The 21821-nt window shown below is 45.5% G+C and overlaps 1 protein-coding gene across 5 annotated transcripts in view; it reads left to right on the forward strand.

Moving 5' to 3' along the window:
* Positions 1 to 17231: 17231 nt before the first annotated feature.
* The window catches only part of CRACR2A (calcium release activated channel regulator 2A), a 130603-nt gene continuing 126013 nt past the window's right edge, over positions 17232 to 21821 (forward strand). For all 5 annotated transcript variants that reach the window (XR_009404874.1, XM_059403787.1, XM_059403786.1 and 2 more), the window contains exon 1: positions 17232 to 17322. The gene's annotated coding sequence lies outside the window, so the exon portion shown is untranslated. The remainder of the gene's footprint in view (positions 17323 to 21821) is intronic.

Here is a 21821-nt window from a genome sequence, read left to right on the forward strand (position 1 = left end):
GGACTGAAAGTTCCAGCCCTCTAATTATGGTTGGTTTCCTTGGCGACCAGCTCTCCTATCTTTAAGGGATTTCCAAAAGTCCACTCATTAACAGAAACTCAGTGGTGGTGGAAAGGGGCCTGTTATGAATAACGAGACATCCAACTCATCTTCAGGGCTCGTTTTCAGAAATTGAGGACAAAAGACCACATAAAAGATGTCACCATTGCCCTCATCACTCAGGAAATTCCAATAATTTTGGGACCTGTGAGCTAAAACCATGGAAAAGACCAAATATATATTTATTATTATGAATTGCAATATCATAGTAGACCATTTATACTTAGTGAATTATAAGGGCACCTGGGTGGTTCAGTTGGTTAAGTGTCTGCCTTAGCTCAGGTCAGGGTCCCAGGGTCCTAGGACTGAGCCTCATGTCAGGCTCCCTTCTGAGCATGGAGCCTGTTTCTCTCCTCTCTGCTTGTGCTCTCTCTTGCTATTTCTCTGTCTCTCTCTCAAATAAATAAATAAAATCTTTATATTTAGTGAATTACTGATAGGGTTGGATTTATGTCTGCTATTTTGTTATTTGCTTTCTATTTTTCTTATTTTTTAAAATTTTTATCCTCCTCCCTTAATTCTTTGTTTTGTGTTGAATAAATATTTTTTGTATGTCATTTTAACTCTTTTGTTTTTTTTTCTTTTTGCTATGCTTTTTTCATTATTTTCTTAGTCCTTGTTCTAGATATTACGATATGCATTTCAACTTATGACAATGTAATTCTTATAGTAATAAGCCAATAATAATAATTAATTCTAGAAACTGTTCTGTGGAGGCAGAAAATTTTTTTCTTTTTCTCTTCTAGGTTTTTGGCTGATCCAATAATTAAATTGATAAAAGACAGAATAATAGCAGAAAAACAAATTTCTTATGTATAGGAGCCTCATAAAAATATGAGACCCAAAAGGCAGCCAGGTAATTAAGTCTTACAGAACCCAGGGGGCTCAGTTGGTTAAGTGTCCGACTCTTGATTTCGGCTCAGGTTAGGATCTCAGGGTCGTGAGATGGGACCCTGCATCGGACTCCCTGCTTAGTGCAGAGTTTGCCTGGGATTCTCTCTCTCTGCCCTCCCCCAGTTCTCCCTCTCTCTAAAATAAACAAAATCTTTCATCCTGGGCCAAGGAAAGGTATAGGAGTCTGGAGATAGAAAGAGGATGGCCATTCATAAGAAGGTAAGATGAAATGTTTGAAAAGCAAATGTTGCCCTGTTATGCAGGTAAGTTTCTTAGGTACAAAAGGTATCTCTAGCAATAGCTCTTTTCCTAACGAAGAAGGGGCATAAGTCCTCTCTCCAACGTCAATTTAGGCAGTTGAGGGGAGATAAAGAGCTTTTCCTTAATCTGCAGTTTCTTGAAAGTAATCAACTGAAAATAATCCTTATGATTATTTAAAAGAGGGTGTGTCAGGGTGACAAATTTTGCTCCCCTGCAGTACTGCCTTTGAAATTTCAAATAAGTTTCCCAGTCCAGAAGTTAGGTTGACAGATGATTCCAAATCTCCTTTGAATCAGTCTCTGTCTTGAGAATAGATCAGTTCAGTTAGAGCTGTCTCATTTCAAAAAGCAGTCTTACAGGTAGGCTTCCAAAGTTAGACCTTTATTGTACAAGCGATCAGGTGAGACAAAGAAAAATAAAGATTAGTGGTTGGAGCAGATGATAAACTTGGTGTCTGAGTCCTGAAATCTGCCAGTTAAGAATATCTAAATATCTAATATTCTAAATATCAGGCTTAGAAACATCTTCACATGGAAGGAGGACAAGCAGGGGTAGTATGACTGATTTTCCTGGTTGGCAGGTTGAATGTCTCTGATGATGTCAGCAGGCATGCTGGTAAACTTTCTGTGTGACCCATTCAACAACAGGCATGGACAAGACTGTAAACATGAGCTATCGTGGCAATTTTTCTGATGTGTATATCAAATCATCTAGCTTCAGTTGGCAAGGCTTCAAAAAAAAAAAAAAAAGCAGTTTTAGTTCCCAGTGATTCCAAGTCAAAGGATGGGAAAAATTGGAAATATTAGTTTAAAGATTTGTAGCCAAATATTTGAGGAGACAGAAGAATTCAGGATATAGTCCTGTTTAGAGGTAAATAACAAAACCTCAAAGGCAATGGACAGTAATGGAATTGAATAGCCACAAAAGGTGCTACTGAAACATAATTTTTTCTCTCTAAAATCACTTTCATTGTTACCGAAGATAGCCAAATTGAGACTGATTTGTTTGCAAAATAGGTCTAGTTTCAAAAAACTTGGCCTGATTATTTACATAAGTGCAGCAAGAAGAGTAGTTGATGACACTGCCTCTTTTTTTTTCTTAAGATTTTATTTATTTATTTGACAGACAAAGATCACAAGTAGGCAGAGAGGCAGGCAGAGAGAGAGGGAAGCAGGCTCCCTGCTGAGCAGAGCCCGATGTGGGGCTCGATCCCAGGGTCCTGGGATCATGACCTGAGCCAAAGCCAGAGGCTTTAACCCACTGAACCACCCAGGCACCCTGACACACCCTCTTTTAAATCTGCTTTGCTGGAACTTTTCATAAAGAATCTCAGACTGAACTTTTATTTATTTTATTTATTTTGAAAGTGAGGGAGAGCCAAAGCTCCCATGTGGGTGGGGAAGGGCAGAGGGAGGGAGAGAGAGAATCTTTTATTTTTTTTTAAGATTTTATTTATTTGTCAAAGAAGGAGAGAGAGAGTGTGTGAGCAGAAGCAGGGGGAGCAGCAGGCAGAGGGAGAAACAGGCTCCCTGCTGAGCAAGGAGTCTGATTCAGAACTCCATCCCAGGACCAGGGTCTTGACCTGAGCCAAAGGCAGCCACTTAACCAACTGAGGCACCCAGACGCCCCTCAGATTGAACTTTTAAAAGCCTCTCCAGGCTAAGAAGTCAAGCCAAAGTCTCCCCATCAGACTTTGCCTGCAATACCTATAGATCTGGGTAATTTCCTCTCTTTGAGGTCCCAAAGATAGCCTGAGATGCCTGCATCCGCCAGGAAGTGACCTTCCTTACACCTCTTTAGATTGTCAGGAAGTTTGTAAGCAATGTAACAGGCTGTTTTTCCAAGGGGTTTTATTGGCTAATGAAGGCAGCCTTAGCTCCTTAATGCTGTCTGGCATATCTAATTCTATGCACAGCTCTCTCAGATAGGACATTCCAGTCAAAGCCTTGGTAATACAACAGATGTTTCCAATTTTGTCCTGTTAGAAGGAGAGCAAATTCTTATTGAACTTTTGCATGTAAACTGGGCTGCCATAAAAATAAGAATACTCACTGACCAAGAGTTTCCAAATTCTGGAGGGATCAGGTAGGGAGAAAATGCAATTGTTTCATCTTTGTTTCCAAAGGTACAGTTTACCATGTTACTGCTCTCAGACATAAGTAGCTTAAGAAAAAATTTTCCTTAAATCTGGAAAAACAAAAGTTTCAGACAAAAAGTCATAAAAATTAAAATCATCCTCACCAGTGTATTCAGTCTCATGTTATTAATTGTCTTGCTTGAATCCAGTGTTTCCACGAGTTCTGGAAAATTCTTATCCATTTGGTTTTTTAATCAGAAACCTCTGCTTTCCAGAGTCCTTTCCATGTGGGAAGGAGCATTCTTGTGGGGATGCTTTTGCAAAAGTGTCAGAATAAAACAATGACTGTAAATGTAAGACTCACAAATGGCCCGGGCTAAAAATCTGTTAAGAGCTCATTATAATACTATTAGCAAAGAAATTTGCTTATTCCTGTGACACACAAATTTTAAGATAATAACTAGGGCTTCAAGTGGTAACATTATACCAAGACGTACTAGAATTTCAGGAATTTCATTCAGTTCTGGAATGCTTTTTTATCAGCATAAACACAACATTAAAAAGACTTCTACTACTTCTTATTTGACAATGGTTCTCCTATAATTCAACATATTAAAAGAGCCTAATTAGGAGAGAGAGAAACCTTTTGAGATGTTCTAGGGATCCTCTGGAAATTTTCACAGTTGATTCAACATCAAAAAGACTTCATTTGCAATCTGATTTAGGGAAATTTGTCACAAATATCAAAAGGTTTGAACACTTAACTAACAAGGATTACAGATCATTATGAAACAATATTTCGTTAAAACCAAACTAATGATAAAAGATTTCAAAGGCAAACACAGAAGGTTCATAGTTGTGAGCAAAAGTTACATCTTCTAGTATTGAAGAACTTCTGTTTTTGGGGGGGAATCAAAGATCTGATTAAGACAACATAAAGCACAAAAAAATTATTTATGATAAAAAGCAAACTCTTTTCTTCCTAGGCAGATGACTTAAAAGGTAAAGAGAAACTTTTCATAATCTCTTACCCCAGGGGCGGGCCAATAGTCCAAGAAAACTTTGTCTTTTTAGCAGTTGAAAGAAAATCAAGTTTTAGCTTTATATAAGTACACTCCTAATTTTAAAGCTGAATTTTATAACCATTCTAATATATGCATTCCATTCCAGCTAACTTGACCACACAAGGTCGGATTCTCTCTCTCCCTCTCTTTCTAACTTTCTATGTAGTTTGTCCTTGATTCTTTCCTTTGCCGTCTGATATTTCACTTTCTGACCAAATTACTTTCTTTTCCCCGTATATCCATTTCTCATATTTTTTCTAACCAAAAAAAAGCACATTTGACTTTCCTTGCATACAGAAGTTTTTTCCTTATGATTTCTGATAGTATCATTATGTATAGTTAAAAGAATTCTTAACCCTGGGAAACCTTAGTTTCTAATGACAACTAAGAAGTAAGCAATTGTCAACTGTTATACTAGTATTTTCTATGTTGGCAGATTTGTGGATTCATTTCACCATTTTTAGAAACACATGCCCTTCTTTTTAATAACACAGTCTTTCAATGTGGCACAAGATAGGTCTACAAATAGTCCTGAATATCTTTAATTTCTCTTCAATAGGAAGACAAAAGGAGATTAACCTATGTTCATTCAGTAATTAATGTTTTATTGTTTGATCTTATTTGGAAATGCTCTAGCTATTTAATACTTTATATTATTTAACTTAACTTTGTATAACTCCTAAGTTTCAAGTTACTGAAAGGATTTTGGAAGCTATTTTCAAGTACACATACCATAATATGTAACCATTGCTAAAAAGTTCATCTATGAACTCTTGCCCCGTTTGTGTCTATGTGAGTCACTGCTCCCAACAATTATGTTTAAGCTGCTCATAAAAACCTCATGAGACATTAGACAGGGTCAGCCTTCATCCCAAATTGTTTTTCTTGCTGACAAATTTTATAAGCGATGATATGAATTTGAGCCATAAACCCAAGCAGAATACAAGTTACTTGTGTTATAATCAATGTTGATAACTCTAAAGACATGTATGTTTTAATCAAACCAATGAACTTCAACTAGCTTTAATAGTGAATAGTTTTCCACAGATCTGGGTCAGTTTCTGCTATATTTCTGAGAACTTTAGGAATACTCAAGTTATAAGCACTTAATTTTAAGCCAACGAAGTAGAGCTTTTTGGTAAATTAAGTTGGCAATAACACCGAGAGACAGAAAAATATCACACATCCGCAATATGCATATACAAACACACATAAACATACAGACTGACACAAACAGAGACCTTACAGCTGTTGTTTTAAATTTTTAGTCATGAGTCAGGTACAATAATCCAGAACTAACTAGCTTATAAAAAAAAACAGTTGAATCCAAAATTTGTTTTGGCAGTTGGGATAAGTTAAATTTGCCTGCTCAAATGGCTAAAACATTTTACTCATAGTCGTGGAGAAGACATTTAAGATTTTTCTTTAGTCCGGTATCCAAATCAGTCCTTTCCCCCCCTCCTTCTGATAAGAAACTTCTCCCTTAACACTTTCACTTCAAAGAATGGCTCTTAAATCCTAGAGATGGCGGTAGAAAATTTACAGCACGGATTGCCTGGGTGACTCAGCTGGTTGAGCACCTGTCTTCTGATCCCGGAGTCCCAGCTCAGCAGGGAACCTGCTGCTCCCCCTGTTTGTTCTCAATCTCTCTCTCTGACAAATAAAAAATTAAAATCTTTAAAAAAAAAAAAGAAAGAAAGAAAAAGAAAAAAAAATTTACACCAAAAGGCAAGTTTTCTTTAAGGAGTTTTGGGGTATATATGCCTCTTATCAGAGGTCGAGATTCATTACTATTTAAAATCTTCCTTCTTTTTCTCAATTACAGAGCAATTCTGTTTCCAATGACCTGTTCTTTTACAGTACTCATAAGCATTTTGAGATGAATAGGAGAGATTTTGGAATTGGTAAGGATAAGTGAGTTTGAGTTGCTTCTAGAGCACAGTTCTGGTTTTATAGAGATTTGCAAGACAATGAGTTGTTTCTAAGGCCTCCAAGAGTTGAATTGCAGCTTGGATATCAAGACAGTGACCCACCTAGCCAACCAAACTTGCTTCTTTATCTCAGGTAGATTTCCAATTAAAATGGAAATCAAAAGATTTCTGTGCCCTAAAACTTCAGGGTTTAATGCAGTATGCCTTTTTAAAAATCCGTATAAATGGTTCAACAAGAGCCTTCGAATGCTCTCATTCTTTCTGAGTGCACAGTTCAATCTTGGGCTAATTCACCTTAGTCGGGGAAAGACTTTAATATTGCTCTTATCAGTCCCTGAACATTGGCCTCCTGCTGGTCCATTTCCTGATCATTTGTACAAGGGCCTGGGGAAAATTTAGGTTATCTGTTGGGGGTGGGTGTTGGGGAGGGAGGTGCATTCCCCAGGGGACTGTCTGGCTTCTCTAACTATAGTATAATCATGGCTGGGAGGAACACCCCTTAATAGCCAATTGAGGTCTTTGTGAGTCTTTGTGAGTTTGAATGTCCACTAATCTTTTCAACTCTTGTCTAAACTTCCGAAAGTGGAGGTAAAAGGACTTTATAATTGAGAGTGTCTGTTGCTGTCCAGGGGACATGAATACTTTGCAAGGGGAAAGGAGGTTGTCCAGGGTACATGTGCAAAGGACATTGCATAGGAAGACCTGATGTTGGTAGAGCCAGATTACAGAGTCTTAGAAAGTAAGAGTTATAAGGGACAGAACAGTGAGCCCTACTGCCCATCCCAGGGGCTTCTGCTAAATTAATTTCCTGGTTTTAGTATTTATATGGGTAATCTGTACACCCCAGGCCTGGAGATCAGAATGCTCTGTGTAAATCTTGCAAAGAAAGTGTGGTCAAACCAAGCATTTGGGTGTTGAAGGGGTTTTCTGGAAATGTTAGAGGAATTGGGGGCTTTGGGGGAATTTCTTGAGGTCATGGGATGGATTTTGAGAGAGAGAATTTAGATCAAGGGTCCAGAGATCCAAAAGATCTTCTGGAGGGTCAAGGACAGGGAGTTAGGGATGAGGAGAAGGGTAATTCATGTTGGACATGGATTTTAATTTTTGTTTTAAGTCTAATTTCTATTATTCCATTTTATTAAGGGAGTCCCTAGGGCTAGCCATTATTTTTTGTACCCAGTTTTAGCTTGGTCTTTTCATGGGTACCAGTGTAAGGTAATGGTTTAGGTTGAGACCCCTCTTTAAAAAATTGTTTTTCTTTTAAATATAGCCAATTCAAAGGATCCATCATCTGGCCGTTGGTGAGTAGGTTCTTACAGCAACTCAAACCAATAAGCCTTTTGAAGTCTTAATCATGAGCGCAAAAGGTGTCCCTGTAGGAGAGAGCAAAAGATGCAGCCCTGCCCAGTTCTACAGAGTTCACTCCCAGAGTTCACCCAAGAAAGATCTAGCCATAGATGGGATGCAACCCACATTTCTGTCTGGCCAAATGAGTAAAATGAGGTCTCCAGTTGTCCATGAGACTAATGCACAAGGAGGGCAAGACGACAAAAGGCCTGGATGTGCCGGGACCTCTCAGAACACATTCCCCTAACAGCTGACACAGCGGACAAAGAGAACACTGCTTAAGGGATGCACAGCCTGTTCGACCATCTTCCAAATGCACGTCGGATCGGTACATGAATCCTCTGGCCGGTAGAGGCAAGAGAGAAAATGCTCCTCACCAGTCATGAAACCAAGCTCACAAGACATAGAACAAGATGAGAGGAAAACCTCATTCTTCTTCTTCTTTTTCTTTTTTTTTTCCCCATGTGCCCAGTAACAGCTTTAGCCAAGCCTTGGGTTTCTCAGGCCAAATTAACACCTGAGAGGGACATGCTACTGGGTCGGGGATTGTGTGTTGTCTTACAGTGTGCGTTGTTGCACGGAAATTCTCTTGAGGCTGACCTAGTGTCAGTCTAACCCATTTTGTGACCAACTTCTCCTAACTCGGGAGACTGGCATCAGGTGGCCAGAGCTCTAAGAGCTGTGAAGTGCCGATCGGCGCCCCCACACACTCTCACTTCCGAGATCCCCATGAGCAATAGCCTTTATCTCCTGTGCCAGTGCACTCACAGCAAAGTTTGTCTGCACAGACACCAGTCTGCCAAGAACCATGAACTCGTCAGTCTGTGAGGCGGGTGTGAACAACAGACCTATGCCTCGTTTCTACCCTATGGTTTTCCTCCTTATGGTAAAGGACACATGAGACAGAGGCAAAGGAAAATGAGGACCATCTCTGGGACGAAAGGGATCAATAGAAAATAAGAGTATTCATGACAAATCTTTACCAGAGTTGCTGTGCCCAAGGGAGAGTTCACACAAATACTCTTTCCTGCCAATCTAAATTTACAAAAAGAAAAGGACTCTCACCGCTCATTCTCGCTTCAGTCAGATCCTGCAGGCAGGGATCCAGGAGACTGACGTGGTAAGAATACTTACCTTCTGCTGGCTTTGGTCAGAGGGCCCGGGATCTCTCGGCAGCAACAGCCCCAGAACCAGCAGTATCCAGTCAGCCAAGGGCCTTTGTGGTCACCAACTGCAGGGATAGAAAAACTCTCTCTTCTTCCCTTCTAGGTTGTTTGGTTGGTCCAATAATTAAGCTGATGTAAGACAGAGTAACAAAAGAAAAATAAACAAATTTCATAGGTATGGAAGCCCCATAAAAATAGGAGACCCAAGGGGCAGCTGGGGGATTGAGGCTTCTAGAACATCCTGAGTTGAAAAAGGTGTAGGGGTCTGGGAATGCGAAGGAGAGGAAGACTGTTCACAAGAAGTCGGGAGAAGATGTTGGGAAAACAGGTTGTCCAGTTATAAAGACGAGCTTCTTAGGTAAAAAGGTATCTTTGATAATAGCTCTCTCTTCTGGAACAGGCCTCCTTTCCAATGTAAATTTAGGCAGTTGAGGGGGAGGTAAAGAGCTTTTCCTGAATCTACAGTTTCTTAAAAATAATCAGCCTAAAATAATCCTTGTGCCAGAGAAGCATATTTTTGGGGTGACAAATTCTGCCCCCCTGCAGTTTCAATATATCTTCTTTTCCTTTCCCCTCCTTTGTTCCATTATTATCATATCTATTTCCACATATGTTACATACTTGACAATACAGTGTCATGAGTTTCGCTTTATGCAACTTATGTCTTTTAAAGGAGTCAGGAGAAGAAATAAGAAAACATATTTAGAGAGTCTTTTATATTTACCCACATATTTATCATTTCTGGAGCTCTTCATTCTTGCTGTGGATTTGAGTATCCTCAGGCATTACTTCCTCTCAGAATAAAGAATTTCCTTTTGCATTTCTTACAAGATGTGTCTGCTAACAAAATGCTCTCTGAATCTTTCATTATCTGGGATTGTCTTCATTTCACCTTCATTAGTGAAGGATGGTTTTGCTGGATATAGAATTTTTGGTTGACGAAATTTTCCAGCCCTTTGGAATACATCATTCCATGGCTTTGCCATGTTCATTGTCTCAGGAGTGATTCATTTGTATAATTTCTATCTTTTTATTAAGATTGTTTTCACTCGTTGGATTATTGTTGTCACACTTTCCTTAAATTTTTGAATTTTTTTTTTTTAGTTCCTTAAACATGTGTATAGTAGCTGCCTTAAAGGTTTAGTCTAATAAAACCTCACATCTTAGAGACACACAAACACAGAGACCATTTCCACTGACTTTTTTTTCTGAATATGGTCACACTTTCTTGTTGCTTTGCCCATGGTACGATTTCTTTGTTGAAAGCTGGATACTTTACATCGTATTGGAAAAGGACTTCAACCACTTCTGTTTCGACCTCCAACTGTCTAATTGATTAAGTTCTTTCCAGCTTTATCTCTTGACTCTAATTGATTAAATTCTTCTTTCCAGCTTTATCTCTTGACTTGGACAAGGGACCCTGCAGCCCAACATCCCCTGGTGGGAATGGGGATTACCTGCTCACCCATAAGGACTGCTCTGAGCCAGCAAGCCCCTACACACCAGACCCCAAGACTACGGTCAACGTGACTCTCACTTGCACATACCCACCCACCAGTGTCCCATGTTTTCCTTATAGAACCTGGATGTATTTTCAGCACTTTGGAGATAGTCTTTGAGGAACTAGTCCACTCTTTTCGTGGTGTGGGTCTCACTGAAATAAATTCCTTTCTTCTTTCCCCACCACTCTTCTCTCTGCCTTTGGAATTTGTCAGCAGTGAGCGGCCGAACGTGGTCTGTTTGGAACCTGGGAGCCAGGCACTCCTGCACCCCCACACCCCCACACCTCCACTACAGTATATTTTAGCAACTCTGTCTTGTAGTTTCCCTGCTGAGTGTTGTTTGTGTGTTTAATAACTCGCCTGGAAGAGCTCTGTGAAGTCTGCCTCCCCTGCAACGTGCATCCACAAATGTCTCTGCTGTTTTGTTTCTCTTGCTTTTTATTCTGTGACCTAGTTTCCTACAGTCACCCCTCCGTCTGCCTACATTAGTGTTCAGCCAAAGATTACCCAGGGGTTGTCTGCAAAGACCCTGAGCCAGGAAGACCTCTACTCTCTGCTGATCGGTCTATGAATAAGCCGGGGAGCACATTCAAATGTCAAGCTTTGATTCCCCCAAGTCTGCTCAGGCTTCTGTGTTTCCATGGAGCCCCGAAATCTCCTCTGTACACCTGGCAGACTCCATGGGCCGGAGATGTGTGAGTGGCTTGGGCTGCTCCTGTCCCTGTGACGTATACATACAGTCTTGGTCAACTGATGATATGAAGGGCAGTTATCAGACTCCCCATGGCTGCTTCTCCTCCCTAAATGTCCTGTTAGAGTCCTTTTTTTTTTTCCTTAAGATTTTATTTGTTTATTTCAGAGAGAGAGACAGAGAGCACAAGCAGGCAGAGGGAAAGAGAAGCTGAGCAGGGAGCCTGACGAGGGGCTTGATCCCAGGACCCCAGGACATGACGTGAGCTGAAAGCAAATGCTTAACCGACTGAGCCACCCAGGGGCCCCATCCTGTTAGATTTCTCTGTAGACACAAGTCCATGGTTTGCCATTTCAGACTAGTGGAGCTGCTGGCCCTCTCAGTGCACTGGCTTTTGGGATCACCATTTAAACTGATACTGCTTCAAATTGAATGAGATCACTCTGGCCGTGACAAAAATGTGCTGGTTTTTACAAGCTGTCCTGATTGAACTCTGAAACAACAGAACTGCGGGAGATGGGAACAGCTCCAGGCAAGAACACGACAGAGTCTTGCTGACCTTACTCAAAATTCTGTAATTTTCATGGACAAACACTTCTCAGTTTGTTGCATATCTCCAGTCAATTTCCAGGGTGCTGAAATGGTTGTCTTTTGACAGTTCTGACCAAGCATTGTAATTACTTTTTGCAGAAATGGTTTATCAAGCTCTTTACAGTCTCATGCTAGAAGTTTCTCTCTGAGCATGAAGTTTTTATAGTGTCTTTCCCAACCTGGGGACGTGATGTGCAAAGAAGGGAAGAGCTCCAGGCTGACAGCTTTCCAGTCTGGACTCTGCCACTTAATTAGCTCTCGCCCTTTGTGGTTTTCCTACCGGAAACCTACAGGGTGGTTTCCACAGCTCCTTCCATTCTGAAAAATGTTAAGTTTCTAATTTACACAGTGGACCTAAAAAGATAAACTGATCTCATCCTTTCTATGATCCTGATGTCATTTTTTTTTTTTTTAAAGATCTCACTTATATGAGAGGTAAAGAGAGAGATGGAGAGCATGTGCATTCGAGCAAGGGGAGGGGCAGAGGAAGAAGGAGAGGGAGAATCTCAAGCAGACCCCCACGCAGTGCAGAGTCAGACCTGGGGCTCGAGCACAAGACCCTGAGATCATGACCTGAGCCAAAACCAAGAGTCATACACTTATAGACTGAGTCACCCAGGTGCCCCAATCCGATGTCATTTTTATCTAAATTTTGTCTGCAAGAAAGTTTATAAGTGTGTGCTTCTTCTAAGAAGAGGTAATGGTCCTTTGACGCCAGTAGAAAGGAGAGGCTATTGATATTTTTTTCCCATCTTTCCTTCTTTTCCTTCTCTTCTTTTTTTTAAAGATTTTATTTATTTATTTGAGAAATAGAGAGAGAGTGAGAGAGAGACCACAAGCAGGGCGGGGGGGCAGAGGGAGAAGTAGGCTCCCCATTAAGCAGGAAGCTGGACATAGGACTTGCTCCCAGGACCCCCAGGATCATGACCTGAGTTAAAGGCAGATGCTTAATCGACTGAGCCACCCAGGTGCCCCTTCTCTTGTCTTCTTTCTCTGTCCCTCCTTCCCTCTCTCTTCCCCCACATAATCACTTCCATCCTGACGCGGTGAGCTCTGATGCTCTATCTGGCACCGTACAAAGCTCTTCTTACACAGATTATCTCATTTGCTTCTCACAAAAACCTTCTCAGGTGGGTCCTGTTCATACTACCTTTTCTAGATAAGGAAACTGAAGATTAGCAAAAGTCCCTAGCTGGCTCAAAGCTGAACAGTTAGCTTCTACCTCTCAATCCCCTCCCATTCCATAGCATCCACTGCGCAGGAAAACTGGATCTAAGGTGGCCAGTGACGCGCTCCTGTCTCGAAGAGAAGTGGCTGGGAGCTGAGGGAAGAGGAAGGCTCTCCTGGCTGTGAGCAATGAGCCAAGGCTTCCCGCAGACACCGTCAGAGCTGCACCTAGCCCTAGACCTTGGATGGAGATGGCAGGGAAGGCCCTTCATGCAGAGAAAACCAAGTCAGCAAGCTACACTGTTGCTCGAAAGTCAACGAGGGTGTCTTTACGGCTTCTTTATGGGTGAGTAGCAATAAGCAAGCTTGGTGGTTGTGGAGGGCTTTGGAGGTCAACCTAGCGGATTCTGAATTTTATTCAGAGAACACCAAAGCGGATGTTCCTGGAAGGTTTTGTTGTGCAGGGGAGGGACGTGTCTGGAGCTGTGCCTTACAAATAGCATCACCCCCAGCTGTGTGTAGGCTGTGTTGGGTGGAGGAGGGATTGAGAAAACAGAGTCAAGGTCATGGTCAAGAGAGAGGTCCTGAAACCTGGCCAAGGGGATAAATGAGGAGACAAGATGGGGGGCAAGAGGCAGTACAGAAGCAATTCCATAGGACATACGAAGACTTTCAACCTTCAAAATAGAAGTCAAAATCCCATGATAGCTCTGAGATTTTATTTCTATCTTATAAGCTCTTTTAGAGCCTCTGGATTGTGTGTCCAGATCAAGCAGTTGCTGTTTTGATGATTTTTGTTTTCTAATGTACAAGAGATGGCTTAAATTTGCAATAAGTCATTTGAGTTTTCTCAAATTCCAAATTTTCAGCTCATATAATTTGTGATATCTAAAATCTAGTGTTGGTTGAGAATACCAGCTTAGAAAAACCAACACTTTGTTTTTCCTTTACCAAAACAAAACATCTTCCCCAAATGGCAATGTTCCTGACCAGCTTTTGATGATGGAAGCACTGGGTAGCTTGGAGCCATCCCATAATGTAAGTGGCAGCAGCTTCCCTTTGTTGTCACTGCTCTTGGGAGCAAGTGGGCTCCACCGGCCAGACTCAGCTTAAAAACACTTCTTGGCTTATGGAAGGTCCTTGTACTTTCCTGTGTTTCTGATTGCTTTGCTTATTACATTAGGAGCCAGGGCAATGCAGTCGGGGTTTTTGGGCATGTGTATGCATGGGCAAGAAAGCAAACTCGGGAGGACAGAAGAGCTGTCCTTTCCTTTCTCAAACATTCTATACATAGCAGGGCGCCTGGGTGACTCAGTCTGTTAAGCATCTGCCTTCAGCTCAGTTCATGATCCCAGGGTCCTGGGATCAAGGCTCGCATTGGGCTCCCTGCTTGGTGGAGTCTGCTTCTCCCTCTTCCCCTCCCCCCTGCTCATGCTCTCTCTCTCTCACTCACTCTCTTTCTCTTTCAAATAAGTAAATAAGATCTTTCCAAAAAAATTCTGTAAGAAGCAAAATAATAGATATAAAGCATTAATTTCATTATTTGCACAGGAGCTAATTCTACCTCTATTTTCCTGCACTTTTGGGGGGGGCAACACATTACTCATTGTGGAGTCTTTAAATTTTTTTTAACAGAAGTAATGATAGGGCTCCACTGGCCATTAGGGGACACCCTTGATTATGTGGTGTTTTTTCTTTCCCTGCTCCCTAAGTGGGAAATTTGGAAATTCCTGATAAGAAGAACAATATCCCACCCCAGGTGGCATAAGAGGCCACTTGTAGAGGGCAGGGGTGGAATGAAATCCTGTGTTCATGGACAGGAGTGGTCATGTCACCACTGCCATTGCTCAAGTCACCCTGGACCCTGGTTATCCCCTCCAGGATGGATGGGATGAGCTCTGTGGCTTAGTTCCTTTCCAGCTCCCTAAGAACAACTCCATCTGAATGATGAAGCCCATTCTTGCTGCTGGAGAGAGAGAAGAAAGTCATTGCTCATGTCTTACTCGTCCAGCCTCTGAAAGACTCCAGATTGGTGAACCCCGCAGGAGCAGTACATGGTTTCATAAATATCCTCAAGGAGGTCTTATTTTTCCTACATTGTAGCTTTATGTTTCTTTTCATTTTCTTCTTTTTCTAAGATTTTATTTATTTATTTGAGAGCAAGAGAGAATGGAGAGAGAGCACGAGGGGCAGAAGGAGAAGCAGACTCCCTGATGTGGGAAGCCTGATGTGGGATTCGATCCACCAACCCTGGGATCATGACCTGAACAGAAGGCAGACACTTCACTGACTGAGCCACCCAGGTATCCCTAGCTTTATGTTTCAGTAAGAGCCATGAGCCTGACTTGGCCCCTACAATCTCATAGAAAATGTTTCATTTCCCCCTACCCTTTCCCCCCAAGCCCAACATTTTCAAAGAGGAGAAAGTTGAAAGATATAGATATAGGGCAATCTCCCCTGGAGTCTGCTTGCTCTGGTAGAGCTCAGCAGCCCTACACCCTTCAGCAACTGTTTGACTTGGACTTCTCTGGGGAGATTCTGGGGGGTGGGGCAGGGGCCGCCGTTCTGCATGGCAGCTGGAAGAGTCAATATTGATAGGTCTGTTTGTTTTTTTGGCCTCCACCTGTTGGCAACTCCATAATCATAGTCACTCATAATAAGGAAAAAGGGACAGCAGGGGAATTTCTGTACTGGAACAGTGAATGTTTCCACTGTTCTTCTGGGGAGACAAAGCAAGACAAATGGGCCTTCCGTTGAGAGCAGAACATGAGCAAGAAAACAAAGATGCCAGGAGGGAGGGTGCCATGGAGCTTAAAGGTTACACAGGGAGCATACCTCTGGGAAGAGGCCCTGTGCCCTCCAAGCTTACCTGCTCCCTGGGCACTGAGTCGCCCCTCCCCCACAGCAGAGGAGGCAGAAACTCACAGCATAGGCTTTTTTTTTTTTTTTTTAAAGATCTTGTTTATTTATTTATTTAGCAGACAGAGATCACAAGTAGGCAGAGAGGCAGGCAGAGAGAGAAGGGGGGAACAGTCTCCCTGCTGAGCAGAGAGCCAGATGTGGGGCTCGATCCCAGGACTTTGGGATCATGACCTGAGCCGAAGGCAGAGTCTTTAACCCATTGAGCCACCCAGGTGCCCCTGCAGCATAGGCTTCTAAATGCTACCCACTCCATTGGCTTCCTCAGACCCTCAGCCATTATTCATGATCCTGTGTCTCAGAGAACACTGCCGCCACCCAGGAGCTCCCCATCCTCCTACAACCCTCTCTCCCTCCCTTGGTTCTGAGATTAAGGAGCTTCCCCACCCCCTCTTGTGCCTCCAGTCCCCACTGCCTCCTCTGGAATCAGGGCCTTTGACCCCTCCGCACTCCCCATCCGTTCTTTCTTCATTGACCACAATCTACAAACACCTCTGAGTCTCCTCCGTATTTCTCTTGCCTCCGCAGCCAGCCTCGTTGAGAGCGGTTCTTCCTCCCTGTTCCATTTCCTCACTTCCCATCCACTCCCATGGCTTCCAGCAATACCCCCCCACCCCCCCACCCCACACCCCCACCTCCCACCCCCCGCCACCCCCCACCCACCACCAAATAAAAATGAAAACACAACACAACAAAACCCCTATTGTAGGACCAGCAGAAAGGGAACTGAGGTTTTCTGGGGAAAGATTCAGGGAGAAGGGGACATTTCAGTGGGGCCTGGATGCATGAGTAGGAGCTCCACAGGCAGACAACAAAGGGAAAGGGCATTCCAGGCAAAGCAAGAACTCCCAGCTGTGACTTTTGGGCAACAGTCTGTGTGCCTAGCAGGGATGCATGTGTATGTGTGTGTGTTGGGCAAGACCTGGTAAGGCTGGGAAATCAGCTGGTGGACAGAGAGTTTGTCCGAGAGGGCCTTGTGTACCAGACTGAGGGTTTTCCTTCAGCTTGAACCTTGGGGGGGCCTCTGGAGATTTGATTAATGCTTTATTAATAAATGTATTGGATTTTTATTATAGGGCCATGCATGCCCACAGTTCACTGTATGGAAGAGGCAGGAAAGCAAAAAGGACAAAATGCATGCAGGTAACATGGGAGGGCGAGAGGGGGTGGGGGTTTCAGGGGTGCAACCCCGGAGGGGAGAAAAGCAGGGCTCCTGCCGGCTGTGTAGCCTATAAACTTTCTGGAACCAGGGCAAGGGGCCCAAGGCGACTCAGGAACAGAGGGGCGCGGGAAGTCTGACCAGTCAGGCAGGCTAAGTCAGCAGCAGCCCCGCCCTCGGCACCCAGGCTCCCTGGCAGTCTGAGGTCGCCTCCCGCCCGCCCAGACCCCACTGCGCTGCGCGTGCGGATCCCGGAGGGCGCCCAGGGGGCGGCGGCGCGGACAGCTGGGGCTCCAGGCAAGTCGCTGCCACTTCTGTGGAGCAGGGGGCCGGTCCAGCCCGCGCGGGTTGGGGCGGAGAAAGTGGAGTAGTCAGGCCTGGCAAGAGGCAAGGGGACAGCTGTGAGCTGAACCCGCGGCGCGGGCGGGTAGGAGGGAAGGCGGCGACACCCAAGGTACGTGGAGGAGGAGGGTTGGAGGGCTGCAGGGTGCGCTCTTCCCCTGCCCCCTATGCCCGGGCCGCCCCAGAGGCCGGCTCTTCCACCCTGATCCCCAGGGGCAGCCAAATGCGCGCGTCTGTGTGTGCAGCACATGGAGTGGGGGCGGGGAGGGGTAGAGGAGGAAGGGGAATCTGTGCCCCACCTTGTCCCCCGCAGGGGAACAGAGAGGCTCCCCACTCCTGCCCCCAGGCCTGACCTGGCTCTTGCTCCCTGGTGACACAAATCCCAGAGGGGACTGGAAGAGGACTCAGGAACCCCGGGGGTTGAGATCAGGAAGGACTTCAGGGACCCTTTTGCCACACCCAGCCTCTTTGTTTTACAGATGGGGAAACTGAGGTTCAGAGGGAAGTGACTAGCCAAGGTCACAGATCTAGAAAGGAAAACTCACTTGCTGCTCATTGCTGCTGGGATCTCTTGCCACGTGGACCAGGACAGCAGCATGGCTGTTGCCTTGTGTAAAAACAAAGAACTGAGAAAGACAGACAGACAGACAGATAGACAGAAGACAAAGAGAGAAAGAGAACCTCCCAGAGCAGAGGAAGAGGGTCAGGAAATGGGCTGATACTGGGGCTGCACTTCCTCCCTGGCTGTTCCTGCTGTGGTCTGGCCTTGTGACGCTGCTGGCTGGCCATGCAGGCTCTGGCCCAGGTGTTTGTGCCTGTGCATGAACATGCGCATCTGTTTGTATGCATGTGTGTGTGTGCGTACACGTGTGTGTATGTGTGTGTGTGCAACACAATGTAGCCAGTCTCCCCTGAGCATTTGGGGAAGCCCATAAAGTCCCATGTCTGTCCACTTATACACAGTGAACTTGTGGGGGACCTGCCCTGTGTTTGACTCTGAGGTTTTTAGAGACAGGCTCTGGCATCAAAGGGACCATTTTAAAGCTGTTATTGTTCTTTTTTCTTTTTCTTTCTTTTTCTTTTTTTTTTTTTAAATAATTTCCTTTAAACGACACATGCATACACACTCATCCATCCAGTGACCAGGTGATTTCTTTGACATCTCAGATTGTTTCCTTTCCTGTAAGAGAAATTTGGTGAGGCCCAGTTGAGTTCAAGCCAGAAAGTGTTCTGTGCACAGGCGGGGGGGGGGGGGGGGGGGGGGGGGGGGGGGGGGGGGGGCAGTGTCAGTGGGAGCTGCCAGTCAAGTCCAGACCTCCCAGCACACACTGCCAGCCTGTAGAGGCAAGGGCAGGGGGACAGGGAAGAAGCAGAGAGGAGGGGGCAGCAGTGGGAGAAGAGGAGGGGGACAGGGTGAAGAGAAAAAGGAACGCCTGAGCCCATGGCACAGACCACTCAGAGGCATGGACAGAGCTCTCTCTGGGGACCCGCACTTCGGGACTGGGGCTCCCCCATGCTCATAGAGGCAGCACGAAGCAGGGAGGTCACCAGATGGACATAACGAGAGATGAGAGCTAGTCAGCCTGATAATATCTCACGCAATCCATTCGCTTTTGAGAGGGAGAGGAAGCGTGTTCACCACGATGCCCCTGGCAGGACATGTGGGACAGACCAGTCATTCTCACGACAGCCAGTACACATCCAGCGACAGACACGGGTTTCCTGGCTTAAGTCTTGCTGCAGCCCAGTTGCTCTGCTGTCATTCCCATTTTATAGAAAAATTAACTGAGGAACAGAGAGGCGAAGTGTCATGCCCAGGATCACACAGCCAGGAAGTGGTAGAGGCAGCATTGGAACGGTGTGGCTGTTCCAGAGCCTGGCCCTTCAGCATCTCACGACACTGGCCCTCCACTCACCACCAGCATCGGGATAGAGGGGATCCCTCTGTCCCCTTCCAGGACTCAGCATGGAAGATTTTGACTCCTTGTTTCCCCTTAAGAGCTGCTCCCAATGGTCCCCAGAGCCTGACTTTATCTGGATTACAGGACAGCTGTGGTTGAAGGCGGAGTGAGTTGGGGTGGGGGAAGGAAGGATTCTGTGGGCTTGTACCCTGCTCAGGGGCTCCTGGCCCCCGGTTTCTAGGTTCTAGGCCTGGTAACCAGACCAGGTGCCTGGGGACACAAGGACTCGGTTAGACACTGGAAGAGCCTCTTGAAGGCCCATTTGGGACTGGGGTCCTCAAGGCCTTCTCTGCCTGGGGTGACCCGAGGGGTCCCCATCTGATGGGCAAAGTGACATTCAGGGGCCTCTCATAGCTTGAGGAGTATAGGATTTCTGCTGTGACAGATTCTTGTGGAGACGATGTATTCCCTTGTTGGTTTGTTTTGGCTCCCAGTCCCGGTTGTCTCAAAATGTCAGGGAGGCTCTTTCTTCCCTGGCCTGCTTGTTGACCCATGCTGGATGGGGTGGCAGAGGGAGGCATTTACGGGGGCAGCATCTAAGCACTGGCCAGAGCCTGACCCTGGATGATGCTCCCAGGCACATATAGGAGATGAAGGAAAGTAGGAGCAGCCAGGCTTCCCACGTGGTTCAGGTTCAGGTTCGCTATGCTCTGCATCACCGAACTTGTGCTAAAGACCCTTTATTCGTGGAACAGAGCTGCCCCACCCTGGTGGCTGGGTCTGAGAAACTGTGGGAGGAAAGAACTGTTCCTTTTGTGAGGGAGCTCCCTGAGGTCTGGCCGGCTTGCTTCAGCACCCAGCTCTGGCTACTGGTGCTCCCTGGGTTTGTGCAATTCTTGGCCCTACTGGGCTCTGAGGAAAGGTGAGAAGGCAGAGCTTAGCATGAGGCTGGGGTATACCTGCCCCAGTGTGCTGCCCTCCTCCCGAGGGGCAGGGGGCCTGCATTTGCCTTTCTGGCTGAGCAGCTTCTTTAACTAACCCCCCCCCCCCTTTTTTAAAAAACTCACAGCAGTACTGGGGAAGTATGAGGCTGGCTATAGGGGCTCAATTATCAGGGAAGACAAGAAGAAAATCTCTCATTAGCTGGGCGATTGGTTTATTTTCACTTTATTTGTTTTAGAGGTTGCTCCGTGTTGAGTTCCGGGATTTGCAGCTGGCCTAGGTACACGGACGGAGCTCTGCCACGTTGAATCCACATAACCCCACACCTGCACCCAGAGGGAAGGGGAGGAAAACTGACTTCTTGGAGCCCCAACCTGAACAAACACGGAGATTCAGGGTAGTCTCTTGCCCCTGCAGTGGGAGGCTGGGTGCATAGAAATGCATCAGGCATGGCTAAGAGCTGGGCACAAGTGAACCTGTTCAAGACTTATTCCAGTCTCATGAGATAGGTACTATTATTACATTCTTCCCATTTTATAGATGAGGAAGCCAAGGCTCTGAGAAGTGGAGTAAAACATGCCCACAGTCATACACTAATAAGAGGCCAGTCTGGGCTTTGAATCCCTGCAGCCTGGCCCCAGGGCCATGGCCTAAACCATTCCTCAGGCTACACCTGTGACTGTGGAGCCCAGAACCAGAAACACGCTGGTTCTGACCCGAACCAACCACATGTCCTCAGCCTGAGTTTTTTTTCTCTTCAGTGAAATGGTACTAGAAACCTGCCAGTCCGTCCTGGGCGAGCTAATGGGCATGGAAGAGCACCATGGGGAAGGCTCTCATGGTCCCTGCGGTTGGGGTGGCGTTACTCATTGAGAGTTTGGTGTTGAGCTCTATGGGCTGGGACACTTCCCCCTTGTCCATTTCTTGTGGCTTCACAGAACAGGCGGGATTCAAGCCGGACCCAGAAGAGTGGGTCCACTTTGGAAAGGCACAGAGAAAGTGGAGGCTGGAGGTAGGGCCTGGGACAGGACACAAGCACAGGGGTAGAGGCATGTGGGTAGGTGGCAGAAGGACCCTGCAGGGGTCTGTGTCACCAACTCTCTGTGTTGAGCTTCCAGCAGAATTCCGCACCCCATTGCTGCCGCTGGGGCTTTTAATGACAGCTGGGAAATGTTACTGGGCCCCGGTGTGCGGCCAGGCCTAGACCACAGGACATTTGCTTCAGCAGCACCTTGAGGCACAAGGCCAGCCCTTTATTCTCTGGAATGGCAGGACCAGGCTGGCATGCCTGTCTGTGGACATCAGAGAGGTCATGGCCAAGGAGGTCAGAGACACTGGCTGGAGGGGCTACTTGTGCCTCTAGCCAGGGTGTGGTTTTTTTTGCGAGGAAGGCGGAAATGGGGTGTCAAAGCTACCCTGTTTATTACCTGAGCATGACTGAAAGTTAGGGGCATCCTTCCCAAAGGCAGGGGTTCTCTCTGAATAAGACAGCGGCACTGCTATGCCCAGAGAACCTGGCGGGAAAGGGGAGGAGATCCTTGGAAGTTACCTTTGTTTTATCTGAATTATGGCCAAAAATAACCATCAGGGAGATACTGTTAGGAAAGACAAACTATTCTGCCTAAGAATCTTAGATCTTTCTCCGATGCCACGGTCCGTGGTAGATGTGGGGTTTCAGGGCTTCTGGGAGCTTGTATTACACAGATGTCCTGGATAAGGATCAGCTCCACGTGATGGAGGCGGTAGCCTTTGGGTTGGTGTCTGGGTG

This window comes from Mustela nigripes, chromosome 6 (genome assembly GCF_022355385.1).
Source record: "Mustela nigripes isolate SB6536 chromosome 6, MUSNIG.SB6536, whole genome shotgun sequence".
In the NCBI taxonomy this organism is placed as follows: Eukaryota; Metazoa; Chordata; class Mammalia; order Carnivora; family Mustelidae; genus Mustela; species Mustela nigripes.